This window comes from Ambystoma mexicanum, chromosome 8, assembly GCF_040938575.1.
Source record: "Ambystoma mexicanum isolate Mex_15411 chromosome 8, UKY_AmexF1_1, whole genome shotgun sequence".
In the NCBI taxonomy this organism is placed as follows: domain Eukaryota; kingdom Metazoa; phylum Chordata; class Amphibia; order Caudata; family Ambystomatidae; genus Ambystoma; species Ambystoma mexicanum.
This window is the reverse complement of record NC_090929.1, coordinates 741,962,465-741,981,645: the sequence shown is the minus strand read 5'-3', so window position 1 is coordinate 741,981,645 and position 19,181 is coordinate 741,962,465. Positions and strand designations below refer to the sequence as shown.

General features: G+C 46.2%; 1 long non-coding RNA gene across 1 annotated transcript in view; it reads right to left on the bottom strand.

Moving 5' to 3' along the window:
* Window positions 1–10,581, bottom strand: part of LOC138472416 (uncharacterized) — a 54,040-nt gene extending 43,459 nt beyond the window's left edge. The window contains exon 1 of the long non-coding RNA XR_011268599.1: window positions 10,362–10,581. This is a non-coding gene — a long non-coding RNA (uncharacterized lncRNA). The remainder of the gene's footprint in view (window positions 1–10,361) is intronic.
* Window positions 10,582–19,181: the final 8,600 nt, after the last annotated feature.

Here is a 19,181-nt window from a genome sequence, read left to right as displayed (position 1 = left end):
TCACGCAACAAACTGTTTAATGGATTATTTTATTCAGCCCTGTCTCCAATTCGTCTAATTCCCATTGGAACCCTCCCCTGAGTGACCAATGAGCCAAGAACCTGGCTGTTGTACAGGAAATATATTTAGGTTTATTTTGATGAAATGTTATGAAATTCACACTAAAATGTCAAACACCACTTTATCCAGTGGCACAACACAAACTTTTCTCAACATAAATAAATCACAAACGTGAGTGGAGAAGAACACAAATCACATTCTTTCTACTAATTATGCTTCAAGAAATGATTAGCGCTGGTCAGTGAACACGTTGATAGATATAATGCTGTGCAATTTTGATTTCCCTGCGCACTAAAAAGCTAGCAGTTTATTTTTACAAATGTGTGCAAATGCATATGGCAATTATTATTTAACCCACACGTTCGTTTTAAAATAAACACATGGTGATTTAGCAGTGTATTTTTCAGAACCCCCCCAACTATGGTCTAAGTTGGGGAAGTCTGACAGAAAGATTTGAATGATCTGATCATTTTGGATTTTTGACACCCACTCGCCTGAAAGGCCTGTGATGGGGAATCTGGATGGTAAAATTGGGATGATTTGAGAATTTAGAATGTTCTGCCCCCTCCCCACACTTGAATGCCTGTGATCGGGGAAAGTTGGACAAAAAGATTGGACTGATGTAAGACCAAAGACACCTCTCTTCCATAACAAAGTCATGGTCCACAGTACAAAAAGGATTACCCAATTAATGTATAGGCTATAGTTTTTCAGCACACGCTGGGAAGAGAGCTTTGTTAATTTAAAATGTTAACAAAAATCTGCCCTTAGTGTTCCACAAAATAGGGAATTCATTAAAGTCATCTTTAAAGTTAAGTAGGCTAAGGATCTACACACACCCCCCTGCCCACTATAAGGGGAAAGGGTTTAAGGCAAGCAGATTCCGCCACCTTTTGGTTTCCCAGGGCTCAGTTCTACTTACATAGAAAGTCTCTGTTTAAAGTTCAGGAAAGCCAGCAGCATTTCAGGACCCTCTGGAAAGATAGGCAGGGGCCTGGTCACTCCACTCTCAAGGATGGCCTCCCGCTCTCCACCATAGGATTCAGTCAGCATATTTAGGCCGCCCCATAAATAGACAGTTCCACCCAGATGCAATATCCTCTGGTGTTTCCTTGCAGATGTCAGATGGTATGTTTCAGCAGCCTGATGGTAAATGTCCACAGCTCTGTGTTGCTCCTAATGCAGTCCCCCTTTATATAGTAGCGAAGACAGCACCAATTTTACAATCTTGGGGAAGTACCCTGCAATAGTTCTCACAACTAGGTGTGGACATTTACCCTGGACTCCTGTCCCAAATCCAGCCTCCCACTCAGGATTGGGTTAGGGTTCCCAGTTGCAATCCCCATTTGCTCTTATGTCAACTTTTGGCACAAATCCAGTTATGTGGCAAAACATAATTTTACTTGCAACTGCCATGGTGTATATATATATATATATATATATATATATATATATATATATGTATATTCTGATTCAGCTAATCATGGGGATTTAAATACGCCAACGGTCAAGTCTGCACCATTTTGCACGTCCGTTTGGTAATTTTCTGCCATTTTCACCCAACGCATAATTGTTATAGAAATGCAATTTATTCCCACATTCTTAATTTTACTCTTCATCTGTTCACAAACTCCCAAATTTGGAAAATTTTCGGATCATCCAATAAGCCATTTTAGATGGCCATTATGAGTCGCAGGTGGAGGAATATTATATCACTACAATCGCCTGGAAATTACCTAATAAATGATACATAAATCAAAAAGTCCAATTTATGGTTTCTGGGAACGAGGCCCAAGTTATAATAGTCTTAATTGTAAATCTGTAGGTTCAGCAAATAGAACATCCAGCCATTTCTTTCCCTGGGTCAGCCTGTGAGTTTTTTTATGAGTCTCTTTGAAGGTGGTTGCTTGTTCTTTGAAGTTGGAGATTCAGCCTCTCTTAATGGTAGTGCCCGTCTATATTCTGGCATGCATTAGTCAAGGGAAATGGTCATGCCGAGACATCTAGTCTAAAGGACACTTGGTTTTCTACACCTTCCAGAGCAAGCCACATTGTCTTGCAGTTGTAAATGCTAGCATGCCAGCCTTCCAGTGTTGAAGTTCCTTGTGACATGTGTCCCACAGCCAGCAAAAGGGGTTAACTCTGGCCTACAGAAGTGTGTCCATGGAAAACAAGGTGGCTTTTCTAATCTGACCGGTATTTTGTATGCAAAACATAATATACATTACTCTTTGTCAACAAGCACCATGTCTTTTTCCCTGACATTTTGCTGTTAGCAGTGGTACATTTTTCATATTTAAACTGCAAACACACATGCAAAGCTGTTTTTCTGTCAATGTATAAAAATATGGCTTTTCATGTGAAAGGGACCTTCATTTGTCACTTGCAGCAACAGACAAAGCCGTTTTTGTGTCAGTGTTTAAAAATCCTGCTTTTCATGTGAAAGGGACTTCAGTTTGGGGCCTTTGATTGGACCCCACAATTTCAACTATGTTCTGTGGAAAGCGCTATGTAAATAACAAAATGTGGTGGAAGGTATGACCTTAAATCGTGTTATGGATGAGCGATGGCCTTGAGATGTGCCCGGGGGTTGTGCGGTTTCTAAAACCAAGGAGCCATATTGGATTTCATCCTGCTGACGGCCAGCGTGGGTTCTGATTAAGCTGTGTCTGCTGACAGAGATGTCCGAGCCAAGTAGGTTGAGTGCAGAATGAGTGCTGCGTGACACAATAAGGTGAGTTAACATTGAATACCCTTATTCATGAGTCATAAACAAGACGGCCTTGGGTGGTCGGTAGAAGTTTTGTATGAGAATGACACAGCATCATAGGAAGAAGTAGTGGTTAGCCCAAGGCTACTGGTGTTTCAGACATACAGGGTGCAATTTGGCCACCTGACAGGTTATGTGAGAGGCTAGGGAAATAGAAAAGTAGGTAAACTCGCACAAGAAACATTTTTTTAGTGCACCTAAAGGCGAATTTCCCATATAGTGAAAACAGAGGTGTTGAAAAATGTTAACGGTATGCCAGATGCGGGAAGCATGAATAAGTCGGGCGGACAGTAACCAGGTTCACAGGGAAGGGCATTGAAGGCAGACGCAAATAGATTAGCCCAGTGGTGGTTACAGGGGGTACAATCTCCCGCTAGTAATTATGGAGAGAACTGTACGTGCTTATCCTGTCTGGGTTTTTTCTTTGCATTCTCTGACTTTTAGTTCTGATTTTACCATTATAAAACCCAAGTCCCTGAATGCAACAAAAAAATCCTGTACTGGATAAGCACCTACAGATTGGAATGGATCACGTTGGTAACTATGGTGTATGTATGTGTGTGTGTGTGTGTGTGCCATCTACATAGCAAAATAATGCTGTGCAGTGCGCACCTCAATTGGGGCAAACCAGGAGTGGAAGGGTGGAGGCCCCAATGACAGCCTCATCTGTGAGGGAGTTGAATGAGAACAAAAACAGCAAAATGTCAAAAGGAGCGTACCCAGGGTGTGCTTCACCAAATATCTGGAAGAGGTAGACCAAGAAAACACTAAACTATAAATTCCATACGGGCGAGTTGTTTCCCAATGACACTCAGAGAAGTTATGGCATGGTCCACATTCGAATCCTGCACAAAAAAGGATAAGAACATAGTAACACAAGCATTGGCAAAGCCAAAAGTTTTGACTTTGTATATGTAGTAAATAAAAAAGCACAAGTGAACAGGGTCACTCCTACCCATATATACATACAAGCAGTCTATGTATAATGTAAAACACACACCTTTATAATAATTTCAAATATTTATAATCAAAGGGCAAGACCAAATGGTCTGATTATGCACACAACATAGAACATATTCAATGAATAACAGATAAACGACAAATGCATGATGCTGACGTACATCAAAGGTCAAGACAGATAGGTCTCAAATTATAGTACAAACAATTAGATGAATTTGCCTACTGTAATGTCACAACACGACAATGGTACAGAAAACAATGTCAATATACAAAACACAAGGTTAAAGGATGCCAAAATATAGCACTGTGATTTGGAAGGACAATGGTCTACACAGGAGTGTTTTGGCCCTAGTTGGTTGTAGGGGGAACCTTTCTTGAGCGGGCCTTCATCAGGACGGATGAACTCGAAAGGTTGAATGTTCTATGTGAGCCTGCTTGGCTGTGTTTTACATTATACAGTAGCCTGCTTGGCTGCATATATGGGTAGGAGTGACCCTGTTCACTTGTGCTTTTTAATTATAGAGCCCTCCTGGGCAGAATAGGGTCCAAACCGGAGCCTGTTTATTGCTTATATGCATTAAATAACGTATGGGTGTTTGTGCAGGGTGTGGGCATTTGCACTGTGTGAAGAGGTGTGTGAATTTTGTGAGTGTATGTGGAATCTGAGCATATATGTGCTGTGTGAGTGTTTATGTGCAGAATTAGCATACACATGAAGTGTGTGTGTGTGCAGTGTGAGGCTGTACATGCATTGTAAGGGTTTATGTGCATTGCGAAAGTGAATGTGCAGTGTTTTGTTTAAAGATTGTTTAATATGTGCGCCCATGTGAATACACAGTGTCTGATTGCATTAGTAGTGTGTTATTGTATGTGCACTGTGGACATATTTTGTCTGTCTGTGTAGTGTGAGAGTGTATGTACAATGTGCAAATTCATGTATAGTGTGTGGATTCTTCTGCAGTGTGGGTGGTGCATTTAAAGAGTGATGTGTCTGCAGAGTGAGGATGTGTGTGCAATGTGAACATGTGTGTTCAGTAAGAGTGTATATGTGCACAGTGAGGATGCTTGTGGGGTGTTAGTGTGCATGCGCAGTAATCTATGCAAATATGCCCAGTATTAGGAGACCTTATAGCAGACAGAAACTGCAAGTGGATGGAGGGAGGAAAGCAGCTAAGAGGCTGGAGAGGCACTAGCAGTCGGGGGGGATCTGAGGCCAGGATATACTGCACCAGGGATTCGACTAGCACAAGCTGTGGTGCGTGTGCACAACCTTCCTGTGTGCACAAACAAGCCGTGGCCAGCATCTTCCAGTGTAAGGAGCCTCCTTCTCTGCCACACCTAAACACTACTTACACATGCTGTCAGAAGGCAAGATACCCCTTCTCCATTGTGCATGCAACAAGAAGCCTCGCTCCCAATGCACTGGTATCCCAATTCATTCTTACCCAATCCATTCCTGTTTGACATGTAGTCACATTACAGTGATTTCGCAAACCATATATGTCTCAGTGTACTGAGGGATGATGCTATGTGAGGCCACTTCCTGCGATGTCAAGTGGTGAAAGGTTGTGTACCACCACTTCCTGTGATGTCGTTTTGGGGTGGAGTCAAATACAATCACTTCCTGTGATGTGACTTGGGAGTGGGGTCAAATGACATCACAGATGTGATGTTATCACGAAGGTAAAGGGTCGTGTGATGTCACTTCTGATACCCCTGGCATTTTGGCGAATTGCTGCTCATGGCATTAGAAGGGAGTACATGTAAAGTTGTCTTTCCTGTGCAACATTATGCAAGCAAGACGGCCAGCTTGTTATCTCAGTCTTTCTTCAAATTTACAAACAATGTTGAAAGGATGGATACACTTTATAAATTACCTGCAACCCCTTGGAAAGTCAAAAGGCGCTAAAGCTTATAATAAATTGACTATCGGTTTAATAATCTTCCTTGTGCGTTGCAATAATTGCTGTTTAGTGGTACAGATAGTAGTTTACAGGCCTGGTTGGGTTTTTAGTTTTCTAATTTCTGTGATCTTATTTTTGATATGTCTTTTGCAGTTATTCTATAAATTTGCAGTGTTTTAGTTAAAGTTGCATGGTGCTCCGTTACTCATCTTTTCTTAACTTTCTCTTATAAAAATGAGCAACCACATAAATAAATTGCTGCTTTGGAATAGGCATTGTTGTGTGTCACCCCTCCTGGGAGCATGGTAGCTCCCAGGATGGGTTTAATGGTCACATGGTGCTAACCATGTGACCAACATAATAAATGTGACGAGCCGTTTCCGGCTCGTCAGTCCAAGGAAGATCTGCTCCAGTGTCGTCTTTTACAGCACCATGCTGGTGCTGCACTGAGTGCATCACGCCCAATGGCGGGGCCCTGCACTGGGATGGCGCTGTCCCACATCATGGTGCTGGCTGTGTGACCATGACTGCATGGGCAACCCGGGCCTGGGTGCCCCCAGAGCCGGGGCTGCTGTGAGCTGGGTGCCCCCCCCCAGCCCACGTGGGTATCTCAGGATGATCCCTGCTCAACATCCTCTGCTTGAGCGCAGCACTGACATCCCTGTCGGGTGACCCCGACATCAGAAGTGGCCCGCTCCGGTGGTCCGGGAGCGGGCCACAACAATGGCAACAAGGCTGTCTCGACCCTGTGTGTGTGTGGGCCGCTGGAGGCCCGTCTTGCGGGCATGGTGCGGCGTTGGCCGCTCTGCGGGTGGCCCAGGGCCCCGTGTCCACTGGTGGCACGGGCCGCCTGGTGCCTGTGGAAAGGTGCGCAGCAGTGGCCGCAAGAAGAAAGGAAAGAGGTGGTGGAGTCGGCCGCTGCCAGTCGATGGAGACCTGCTGCTGCTGATGATCAAAAAGGTGCCGCTGAACAGCTGTGGCGGCCCGATCACTCTCGCCGTCGGACGCAGTAAGGAGGAGGTGGCCGCGGGGAGCAGAGCGGCTCAGACCCTAAAGCGGCCCCAAAGAGGGGTTGAGGAGGAGGGGCTTGGCCTGCTGGGCTTCATGGTGGCCATGAAGGCATGGCAGGGTCTTCTGCACCCGCTCTGGGGACAAAGGTGGTGTCCGGAGCAGGGCAGGGGATGCAGTATGTGCGGGCATCGCGGCCCTTTAAGAAAAATCGGAGATAATGTAATGTGGCCTGCAGCGGCCCGAAAATGGATCAGTCAGGCGGGCCCATTACCACCTGGGCCAGTAGGAAAAAAGAAAAGAGGAAAATGGCTCTGCACCGGAGCGTGCGAAAAAGAAAATTATGTTAGCACCATGTGACCATTAAACCCATCCTGGGAGCTACCATGCTCCCAGGAGGGGTGACACACAACAATGCCTATTCCAAAGCAGCAATTTATTTATGTGGTTGCTCATTTTTATAAGAGAAAGTTAAGAAAAGATGGGTAACGGAGCACCATGCAACTTTAACTAAAACACTGCAAATTTATAGAATAACTGCAAAAGACATATCAAAAATAAGATCACAGAAATTAGAAAACTAAAAACCCAACCAGGCCTGTAAACTACTATCTGTACCACTAAACAGCAATTATTGCAACGCACAAGGAAGATTATTAAACCGATAGTCAATTTATTATAAGCTTTAGCGCCTTTTGACTTTCCAAGGGGTTGCAGGTAATTTATAAAGTGTATCCATCCTTTCAACATTGTTTGTAAATTTGAAGAAAGACTGAGATTGTAATCGAGGCCTGCAGCGGGCTCAACAGGAACAATGAAGGTGGGCGTGGGCCACGCCATCCGTGCCCGCGGCGGTGATGAAAAAAAAAGGGAAGGGACAGTGAGGCATGCGGTGGCCCAGGAAAAGGGAGGCAGCCACACTGCCCGTTCTGCCCAGCCCACCAGCATCCTTCAGATGAGGTTGGAGGTGTTCCAGGCAGCCACATTGGCCTTTCTCGTCAGCTCACCAGCATCCATCAGGTGAGGCTGGGGTGGGGGGGTTCTAGCCCCAGGTCAATGAAAGTCTTGCTTGAAGGTGCCTGGAAGCCGGAATATCCTGTCTTCCCCATAACAGCAATGGGGAGGAGCGGTGGCTCACAGGATGGAAAGAGTAAAGGTGGAAATCTGCACCCACGGCATGGGTTAAAGGAGAACTGTCCTGTGTGCCCATCGGCCCTGAAGCTCCAGATATAAAAGAGGTGGTGCACGATCAAAAAGGGTGGCCCTGGCAAGCCCATCAGGACGGAACCAGCATGAAGTAGGCCTCAACGTTCACCAAGCGGAGAGGACTGCATTTCTCACCCAACAACGGGGTAGCAGCTCCCTAACAGAGCGCTCGTGCACCCTCAGTGAAAGACCAGCGAGCTGGGCAACATCGAGTCCCATGCAGTGGTGAACACAGACTCCAGCCAGGAGCACAGGCTGCCCATGCCCGGCCCACACCAGTGCACCAAACATGCGGTCACCACCCCAGGGCCAGGCGACAGTGATTCGTAAGGGTACCGGAGGAGTAGTGGAGGGTGCAGCTCTCGCAAGTGTTTGGGCACCCTCTGCCGCCAACAGTGTTCAGCAATCCACCGCGCAGAGGGGGGAAGTGAAGGGAGTGGCCAATCATCTTGCCATCATTCCAGCACCTTGCCACAGTCAATCCCCCCAGCATCTATAGACTAGGCCGAGGTGGCCCCTTATACCCCCAGGTGCGGCTTTGCCGGCCCTGAACGTTCATCTGGCCGCCAGAATCCAGCCATGTGTGATCCGTTGTCTAGAGACTGAGCCGAGGTGGCCCCTGGTATCCCCAGGTGCGGCTTTACCGGTCCGTGAACCCCGAACTGTCCGGGGGAGTCCTCGATGAAAATCTAACTGGTGGCCCGCGCACCTGAACTGGCCCAGCCGAAGTAGTGTATGTAACTGTTTATTATGGTGTGGTTTTGGGGGTGCAGGGTGGCAGCTATGAGCGATGGTGGTGCGTCAGTGGAGCAACATCCACTCACCCAGGTTGATAAAGGTTGTGCGTGTGAGTGGAAGTTCCGTTTCACCAGCTGCTCACCATCCCTGACTCTTACCCCGGGGTGACCTGGGTCCATAGGTGTGTGTAGATTAGTGGTTGGTATAAACATTATTTGGGGGTGTTGTTATTTTTTTTGGTTATGAAAAAGGAGGAGTGTTGTGTGTCACCCCTCCTGGGAGCATGGTAGCTCCGGCTCGTCAGTCCATGGAAGATCTGGCTCCGGTGTTGTCTTTTACAGCACCATGCTGGTGCTGCACCGAGTGCATCAGGTCCAATGGCGGGGCCCTGCACTGGGATGGCACCCCTGCTGGGCAACGCCGTCCCACATCATGGTGCTGGCTGTGTGACCACGACTGCATGGGCAACCCCGGCCTGGGTGCCCCCAGAGCTGGGGCTGCTGTGAGCTGGGTGCCCCCAGCCCACGTGGGTATCTCTGTTGATCTGGAGAGAGCAGGATGATCCCTGCTAAACATCCGCTGCTTGAGCGCAGCACTGACATCCCTGTCAGGTGATCCCGACATGAGAAGTGGCCCGCTGCGGTGGTCCGGGAGAGGCCACAACAGGCATTACCTGCCATCTTAATCCAGGATTACTTTATCTGTATGTGTAACACATTGTCCCACTTCCTGGTTCCTATCCTATCACAGTCCTCAGGTCCCCTGCTATGGTTTGCAACTTGTGAGCACATATCTCCATGTTGATTTATAAAGGATGACCCATTCCGGTTAAAAGCTCACAAACGATAGCGTAGTTCTTGGGTTTATTGCAACACACCTTTGCCAAACAAACCATAAATGTGCCCGATTCTCGGAATACATTCGCAAAGGGCACTATGAGGAAGTGCCAGAGGGAGTGAAAAAAGAGCGTAATTTTACAGAGAACGATTGCCAGAGGAACCTGTTGACTCAAGCAACCGAACCTTTTGTATTTCAAAACAGAAACACGGGTCGTTTAAGTATATCAGTGTACCAAGTTAAAATTGCAAAATTGGACACATTTGAATCAACCCCATTGTAACTAAGGATCTACTGTAACCTGCCTATTGCTGTACCTGTGCAACTGGAACCGCTTGCCCTTCCGCACCCGCCGCCTCTCCCCTTCCTCTCCCCCAGACTTTCCTCTTTCGCTAATCGCTACCCCAATCCCACACCTTGAGCACTTTAGGACATTTTCGAAAGCCTGGCCCATTTGCCAAGTAACGAAGCGCTTTAAGAAACATGTTCCTGCAGGCTACTATGTGCTGCAGCACCAACAGTGCACGTGTAGCAGAGGGAAACTAAGCCCGCGTTTAAGATCGGCTCTTTGGACACAGAAACGAAGTGACAGCATGTAATGCACACATTTGTTCTAAGTGTACACGAGGAAACTACGTACCAGGGTGAAGACTCTGCAATCTGGGCAGTTATCGCAGTCTTATTTTAGATGCCATGCCACTGAATCGGAATTCAGTATGTATTAATGGAAATGTTTTCAGAAAAGAAACAACTTTCATATTAGCGCTATTAACAACAAATTAAGTTTTGAATATAAAAAGCAAACATTAATCATGAACACAAAATTAAAATATCTTACAGTTAGTTGAGTGTGACAGAAAACGTAAACACGTGCTTACCAATATTCAAATTTCAAACGGAATCGCTTGTGAGAGGTCGCGCTCACTCAGACCCGCGCAACAGTTGTCGGCCGGGGGCACGGACCATGATCAAACCTTCGCGCAGACGCGAGAGGTCACGAGCGACGTCCAACGCTTTCACTTAATTCACACCCTTCTGATTCAGAAAGCTCTTCTATTATTTCTATGTCTGTATTTCCTGGTGGTGCACTAACGTGTCTTGAACGGAGACATTTACTGAAAAGGGTGAGGTCAAGAACAGGTCTTGCTAGTTGATTTTTTTCAATGCGCGCTTCCTTGTTCTTGAAGATTTGACAAACATTTTACCTCTCTGCTATCACATGACCTTTTCCGAAAGATCATTACGGTTAATCATTTGTTTTACCACAGATTACATAATTACATACATAATCTTTTCTTACTTGAAAATGCAATTTAACAATCATAGAAACATTGAAGTTAGCCTTCCGAAACATTATTTTACATTCTGCTGAAAATGGTACAGAGTGTACCGCCTGTCCATATTGTGTGTAACGGATTTTATGGCATGGCAGACACCAGCCAGAGACTTCTACTGACGCTGAAGGTGGCACACAATAAAACACACCTTTTTATTTTTATTTGAACCATTTGATTCTTTCTTGAAGAGGCACCCAACCCGTCTCACATCCACCTTAACAAATACCCTGTGTCGTAGTGGACCATGAACCAGGCCGGTGTGTAACAAAGAAATATTTATTTTTAAAATTCAAATGAAAAATCAAAGTGAAGGAAATTTTAGGGCAGCAATCACCAGTGTGGTGACAATGTAATGCAAAATGTTATAATACAATTAACTTTCTGACACCTCTACATGAACCTTAAATAGAAATGGAAGCAAAATAACTTTTTTTTCACACTCATCGATGGCACATATGTTATGCACTCCCCCTGCAACACTCCCCCACACACCTCCTAACTAAATTCTGTGTGGATGGAAAGCAGTGGCAAGGAGTCAGCAAGAAGAGGGAAACATCGTTTTTTAAATTCAACCCACCACCCCAGAACGGGATGCCAAAACAAAAAATGAAAACCTTCAAATTGAGCAAAATAGCATCCTCGGATTACACTTGTTACTTAGAGATCAGTTTACATTTGCGGTAGGATAGATAGGACTGAATTTCATGTGGCTGCGCTAAAGATACAAGGAAGCTTGCAGGCTACTGATCAGAGCACTAAAGCAACGTGGACACTGGTGAGAAGATCGATTTTGGGAGGAAAACAATGCAACAAAAATCACACGTGGCAAAATTGCAATTTCCTATTTCACACAGGCTTTAAACTGGCAAGCAGCTAAGAGAATGGGCTTAGCAGGCAAAATCGGAAATCGGTTTTTGGGATGGGAACAAAGACACCGAACAGATAGGATGCTGAGTTAAAGGGATGACTCTTATGGGATGATGATATGAGTTCTATTATGGGAAGTGCAAATCGGATTTTTAAAGGAAGCAAACTACACGGGCAAAATCGGTTTTGTTAGCACAATAATTAGTTCTACTGAAACTATATTTTAAGGCTATAATTAGTAAAAACACTCGACAGAATTGTTACTTTCGAAGTGCAACAATAATGAACTTGGGTTTTCTATGGGGAATTAATTAATGTATTATCAATGATACTACGGATTTACAGAGGTAACTGAAGGAAATAAAGAACAACTATGCTAACAGATATAGACTAAAAAGATTCTTCTAGGGAAGGGGTGAACCAAGGATACTGGCAATTGGGAAATGATTAGGGTTTTTATGGGATTTGGATAGGGTTGGGACAGAATGCAAAGTAAGATAGCGGGATATGCAGTTTTTGGGTACTGGGTGATGGGATACTTACAAGGCAAGCTTGAGTCTGGTAATTTGGACAGCCATCAGGGTCTCTAGATGGCGGGGCCACGGATCTAGTTATGGGTAGCGGGGTCAAGAGCTCTGGTTACTGGGTCAGCTTGGCTCTCCTGGCGGGGAACAACTGGGCAAAGTCTGGACACTGTGGACAGTGGAATGGTACAGCAAGGCAAAAGGCCTGGTCACTGGATTCTCCCAAAGGGGATCAGTTGCCTTTCCTTCTTTCTCCCGGGATTATTGGGTATGCCTGGGTCTGGATAGGTGGTTCTGCCTGGATTTGGAGTCTTGCAATCTTGAAAGATGAATTTTGAATCTTGAATATCTGTGTCTCCCTGTCTACCCCTTATGTAGCACGAATGACATCAGAGAATTTTACAATATGGGCGGAAGTATCCTGGACTTACCCCCTGAATGGGATAGGCCAGGCTATTGGGGTTGCCACGTCACTCCGGGCTGAAAGTGACCTCACCTTAGGTGTGTACATTTTTATGACTCCCTTTGTCTCACAAGCCTATGTTTCGCAAAAGTGGGTTGTGGAACAAAACTTCATATTTACAATAGTCACCATCATAAAAATCAGATCCCAAATTTCACAAGGAATATGCCGGTTCGAGCACCAAATCTGTGCAAAGTTGCCTCGTCCCTGTGCACAATTCTTCCGTTTTCAGGAGCAGCGTTTTATCTAAAATTCAGCAAATGGCTACACATATGCATAATAGTATTTGGCATATTGTTCCCAAGTTTAATATCTGTGCCATTTACGCTTCCCTCAGAATTGCATTTTATTTTGCCATTCCAGTTCCCCAGGCGATAGGAACAAGTGCTTAGTGCTTTGGGTTTGTCCATAACTCACATAAATTACTAGCATAACATAACATTACTGCTTATTCAGGGCATTGAGAGAAATGTCTTAATATGAAAAGGTCTTTAAATCAAATTGGCTGGATCCCAAATGTGGCTGGTCTTTCCAACCCCCCACAGCAACTGTCTCTGCCAAGCCTGGCTGGCAACAAAGAGTTTTTTTAGTAGGTGCTTTGAAGTTTTTGACAGTTCCCTCTTCAGAGGGGTGCTTGAGGAAATCACACCTTACTGTTGTGCCCAGCCCAACTTGGCCTCCTTTGTTCATTCTGGCAGAGCAGCCAGTCAGTCTGAGTAGGGCACAAACTTCCACACTTTGGGCCTCATTACGACCCAGGCGGTAAGTTACCGCCTGGGCCGTGACTTTACCACCATGGCGTAAACTACGTTTACGCCATGGTGGTTGGCGGACTTACCGCCCCATTCCGACCTAGGCGGGGCGGTAAGTCCCCAATCCCCATTTACCCTTCCCCATTCCCATTTTTGCCCCATAGGGCATAATGGGAGTGGGGAAGGCGTTAATTACGCCACCGTAAATTACGGTGGCGTAATTAACTCCATGGTCCCTTAGCGCCATGGATTTTAACACCTGCTAAAAGCAGGTGTTAAAAGCACCATGGCGCTAGGGGACCTCGTAATCGGCGGTAAGGGGTCGGCGCAGCTAACGCTGGCGTTAACCCCTTACCGCCAGGGTCGTAATGAGGCCCTTTGGCCCTTTCATATGCTCATGGGGGCTGGTCCATTTGTGGGGGGAATTCTTTTCCCATGGGGGCACAGCACCTTTGAAGTGCCTGCTTAGGCCAAACCTGTTCTGCTGGTTTCAAAAAGGTTTTTTTTTCTTTCTTTCTTTCAACAGAAACTAAGTCTTTTTGGGAATAGATATAATATACATTTCAGAGCCAAACCTATCCCCACATATATAATACTGTTTCTGTCCGAGTAATGGTATTATTTCACATTTAGTTTTCAAAATATCATTTTACGGCAAAAGCCGATTTACACGTGTTCTTTTTCTCTCCTTTTCCTTTCACAAAATGCATTTTTCCCCCGCACATAGCTTCCTTGGCATTTACTTTCTGAAATGCTTTTTATAGATCTGGTTAGTTTCTGGACACAGAGATATGCTTGAAAATGGTTTCTTGGTAGTTGACACAGGCAAGAGAGAGCATCTTTTCTTTGAAGTACTTTGTGTGTGTTGATTTATTTAAAAAAGTGAATACAAGCCATGCGGACTGGAAGCAGCAATCATTAGCTTTTCATGGACTTTATTGAAGAAGCAATGGCATTCTGGGAGGGATGGTCTTATTTGATGGTGTTCAAAATGAAATACACGGACAGGACTGTGCTTTTAATAGAACCAAACTGTGTGATGTTAAAAATGAAAGTAGCACCAATGCGATACCGTTTTAAATGTGGTCATTTTCTTGTGCAGCCTTGAATATTTAAATGACAGAACAGCAATGCACAGCCATTCTGATTTTGAGTTGATTTCTCTGGATTCACGTGAATGACAAGCAAATGCAGTTTTTCTTGGGCTGTCTGTGTCCAACTCTCGCCCCATATGTGCTCAGCAGACCAAAGCACAGCCATTTTTGGGTAACTGCTGAAATGCAGTTTTTGTTGTAGAGGGGTTCTGCCTTAGGACTTAAATGTATCCCACCCATCTCTCCCCTACTCTGCCACAACTTCTTGTTAAGGGAGAGCAGGGCAAAGTGGGGTTCATTTGACAGAGTTCTCTTCCATCAGGGAGTGGCACACCAGGATTTCCTTCCATCTTTTGGTCGGAGGATATGGAGCGGCACCCCCTTTCCGTCCTTCCCTTTGCAGGTCCCCTGGGAAGTCCTCACCAGGCTAGGAGGTAATTAAGTTAATCAGCTAATAGGAGATAGAGAAAAACAGTTATTAGGCTATTTAAATGACAGTCTTCCCGGAAGAGTTACACAGTGGGACAATAATTACAACTCACGCTGTTAGGGTAATTTCTCCGGCCGGCAGAGCTGTGCCAAGGGTCTGCAGACTCCCAGCTCATGGAGGGCCCTAACTCACTCCCTGGTCCCAAAAAGTCGAGGTCCACACAAGGAGCAAAGGGTTACTGTGGTTTATTGTACAAATGCACAGGGGTCATATGCTGAACAAAATCCAGGCACATCTCACAACAGTCTGGCTCCCAGGCTAGTTTTGTATTCTTGTGACGTAACAACCTTTGTCACTTGGCAAACTCCCTCCCAAACCTACCGAAGCCCAGGAATGGCCCCTGACTGGTAGGTCCAGGATAGGACCCTATACAAAAGATTATAAGTGGACAGTCCTGTGTCAGGTGGTATACTTGGATCATCCCGGAAAGTTGTTACTCTGAAAAGGTTACAGAGAGGAAGCCTGGTAATTGGTTGGTAACCCTCGCCATCTGCCCCCAAAACCCAGGGTCCTGATTGGTCAGGCTGCGGGACCCCAAGTCTGAGACAAACGTTGTTCCCAGCCCGCGAAACACATGTTCTCAGTGCATGTCTACTATGTCTCAGCGATTGCAACTATGTGTCTGCGTATAACAATACTGTGAGGACGACTAATGCCATGAGAGCGCTCCATTCTCATCGTAGAAGGTGTCTGGGAGGTAAGAATTATATTGCAAGTTGCTATCCACCCGTTGGGCCGCTGCTCGTTCTCAGCCTCTCTGTCTTGGCTTGTTCACAACTTGGCCGGGTCACGTGGCCGGAGACCACTCTTACAGGCTCAATTGCCTCGAATTATTGAACATTTTACAGGGAACCCTTGCTGCTGCCGCCGATGTCACCTTGCCTCAGGATATGGAATGTAGCTTTGTAATATGATGTCCTTGGCAGTCTGCTGCTTACGCCGTAGGCTATTCTGCTAGCCCAGCACCTTAAGGTTTGGGATTTCTCTGCGATCACTGCTTCCCACTGTTTCCTACTGAAGCCTGCTCTGGCTTCCAGTATGGAGTCGTCATAATGTCCATATGTTAGTGAGAGCTTTATGGTTGGTCAGGTCCCTTGGGTGCTCCTGTCCTTTCATAGGGTTAGCTGCATAGAAGCATCAGCAAGCGTATACAAGCTCTACTCGCATCTTGCGTTTCTGCGGTGCTATAATGAGCCTAATGGCAAAATAATAAACGTGCTGATAGTGTAGGTGTCACAGTCCTCTATCTCATGAACTGTTCATGTTCTTCATGTAGATTGGTGTGTTGGTGAATGTGAGTTGTGCGGATTGCGCGTGTGCTTCGTGTCTAAGGGAGTTATGTCGTCGAGATGTCTCCAACGACCTGCATCATGCCAGCTTTAGTATAGTGCCTTTAGTCAAGACGGTCCATGCAGTTCACCCCAACTCCGTCTTATGTCTCTTCATCCATTCTTGGTAGAGTTCATAGTGCAGCAGGAATGTATGGCTGGCCGGCAGGGTACTGCTTGCGGTAGTTGTCCACCGCTGGAGCAGTGTGAATTGGCATACATTTGTTGGATTGGTGGCCATGTTGCTGCTGGTGCTTCTTCCGGTTAGGGGGTTGTCCAGGACTGAGAGTCTGCTTGGATCTTTCCTCTTCAACGCTTTCTACGACATAAACATTTCTCAGCATTACCATCAAACCAATTAGTTTATTCAACCAGACAAAACAACCATTTGATTTTTAAAACCCATTTCTTTTCATTATTACAGTAACACTAAAGAAAGAAAATGCTCCCTGTTATATAGATATACCTATGCACCTACATATGTCCTTCTGCTTTTTCTTTTTCTTTCTTCTCATTCATCCAATGGTTCCTCTTTTTGTTTTTCCTTTGGCTGTCAATCAGCTGCAAAGTGTGTCTGGGGTGACAACTGTTTAACTGATTGATGTGGACCCATTTCTCTTCTGACAGCTCTCCTTTGGCGATACGGATTCTGTAGGCGACAGGTGAAATTTTGTCTACAATTTCAAAGGGACCGCGTCAGGAGGGGAGGAATGTTCTCTCCTTAGTCTGGTTCCTCTGAAAATTGTACAAGTAGACACTGTCTCCTACTTGGTATTCTTTTTGAGTTGTTTTTAAGTTGTAGTGGGTTTTCATCACCTCTGCCGATTTCTCCAGATTCCGCTGAGCGTACGCAAAAGCATGCTGAAGGTGCTTTCTTAGATTCTCAACATATTAATGATATATGATTTGATATGATATGGCATTTATAACGCGCCTATACACAAGTGTTTCAAGGCGCGATGAGGTACGGGAGGGGGAACAGAGGGAAAACAGACAACAAATCTTACTAGGCCAGGTGTCATTCAGATCGTGCAAGTGCAAGGGAGGGGGAGAAAGGAAAGTGCAGGGGGAGGGGAAAGTGCAGTACATGAGAAAATAAATAACAGGATAAATCAAAGAACGGCCAGCTGGTGGAAAGTGCAGGGTGAGTGCAGGCATAAGTACTGGTGGGGGAACTGTAGGGATACACAAAACAGTCCCCAGGTGCAGGGGTTGCCAGGGAGGCAGTACAGGTGTCAAACTGCCAGGGCTTGGGTCAGAGATCCGAACGATGGCCAGGTAACCCTGCAGTATCAGTATCAGCAGGACTTCAGCAGGGGAGAGGGGGAGAGAAAGCAGAAGCAAAGAGGAAGGTTTTAAGGTGCTTTCTGAACCGAAGATGGTTCTCCTCAAGTTTCAGGGAGGCAGGGAGGCTGTTCTAGAGGGAGGCCCCAGCTGAATAGAGAGATCTACCACCAACTCGTTGCTTGGAGAAGCGACTGACCCTTAGGGAGTTAGAGGCAGATGAGCGAAGAGCTCGAGAGGGAAGATATTTAGGAAGAGAAAGTTGAAGGTATTGAGTCCCCAGACCCCAGGCCCCAGAAGGCCTTGTGGACGATGCAGAGGGTTTTGAACTTGATCCTCGTAGCCACTGGGAGCCAGTGCAGAGATTTCAGTCCTGTTGAGATATGATCCCTGGGCTTGAGGCCAAAGACAAGTCTTGGAGTCCTGCTCTGGATGAGTTGCAGAGGGCGTAGAGTAGAAGCAGGCAGATTTAGAAAGAGGCTGTTGCAATATTCAGCCTAGAGAGAACCTTAGCTCTGGAGACAGTGAGTTTATGGGGGAAGGAGAGGAAGGTATGAATAACCCTGAGGAGGTTCAGCTGGTAGTGTGACTTCTTAGAGACGTCAGTTATGTGAGGAGAGAAAGAGAGTGTGGAGTCGAAGACGACCCTGAGGTTTTTAGCCTTGCAGGTCGGAGCAGGAAGAGGGGCAAGAGAGGTTGGCCGGAGAGCTACACGAAAGAAGGGAGTGGGTGTGCCGATGAGGAGAATCTCAGTCTTACTAGCATTAAGGCAGAGGTCATTGGTGGCACACCACTCCTGGATAGCAGACAGAGAGTCAGAGATAAGGGATGGAGAAGAGGTGGCCGAAGGTAGCCCGAAGATGAGCTCAGTGTCTTCCGCATAGCACTGAAAGTTGGGGCAGAGAGAGGCAATGCGGTGGGCAAGGAGTGCCAGGCATTGGTTGAACAGCCAGGCAGAGAGGTTAGACCCCTGAGGGATACAACAGGTAGAGAAAAAGATAGCAGAGAGGAAGGACCCAAGTTGGACCTGGCAGGGTCAGTCAGAGAGGAAGGAAGTCAGCTACGCCAGGGCCTGACCAGTGATACCAAGGTTATTACAGAGACAATTAAGCAGGATGACATGGTTGACAGTGTCAAAGGCAGAAGAGAGATCAAGCAAGATGAGGATGCAGAGGGTGTTAGAGTCAAGATTGGAGATCAGGTCTTCACAGATGTTCAGGAGAGCAGTTTCCATGCTTCTGGCAGCTCTGAAGCCAGCCTGATGGTTGTGAAGACAACCAACAGATTCAGTGTGGAGATTAAGCTGGGAGATGGCCAGTTTCTCCAGGTACTTGCCCAGGAAGGGAGTGATGGAAATTGGGCGATAGTTAGCCGGGCAGGAGGGATCGGCAGAGGGTTTCTTAAGAAGAGGGTGCACAAGGGAGAGCTTCAGGGGGGGGGGTGGGACGACTCCAGTGGTGAAGGAGTGGTTGCAGAAGTCAGCCAGGGCAGGAGCCAGGGTGTCAATGTGGTCCTTGATGGTCTTGGAGGAACAGGGATGAACATGTTTTGACGAGACT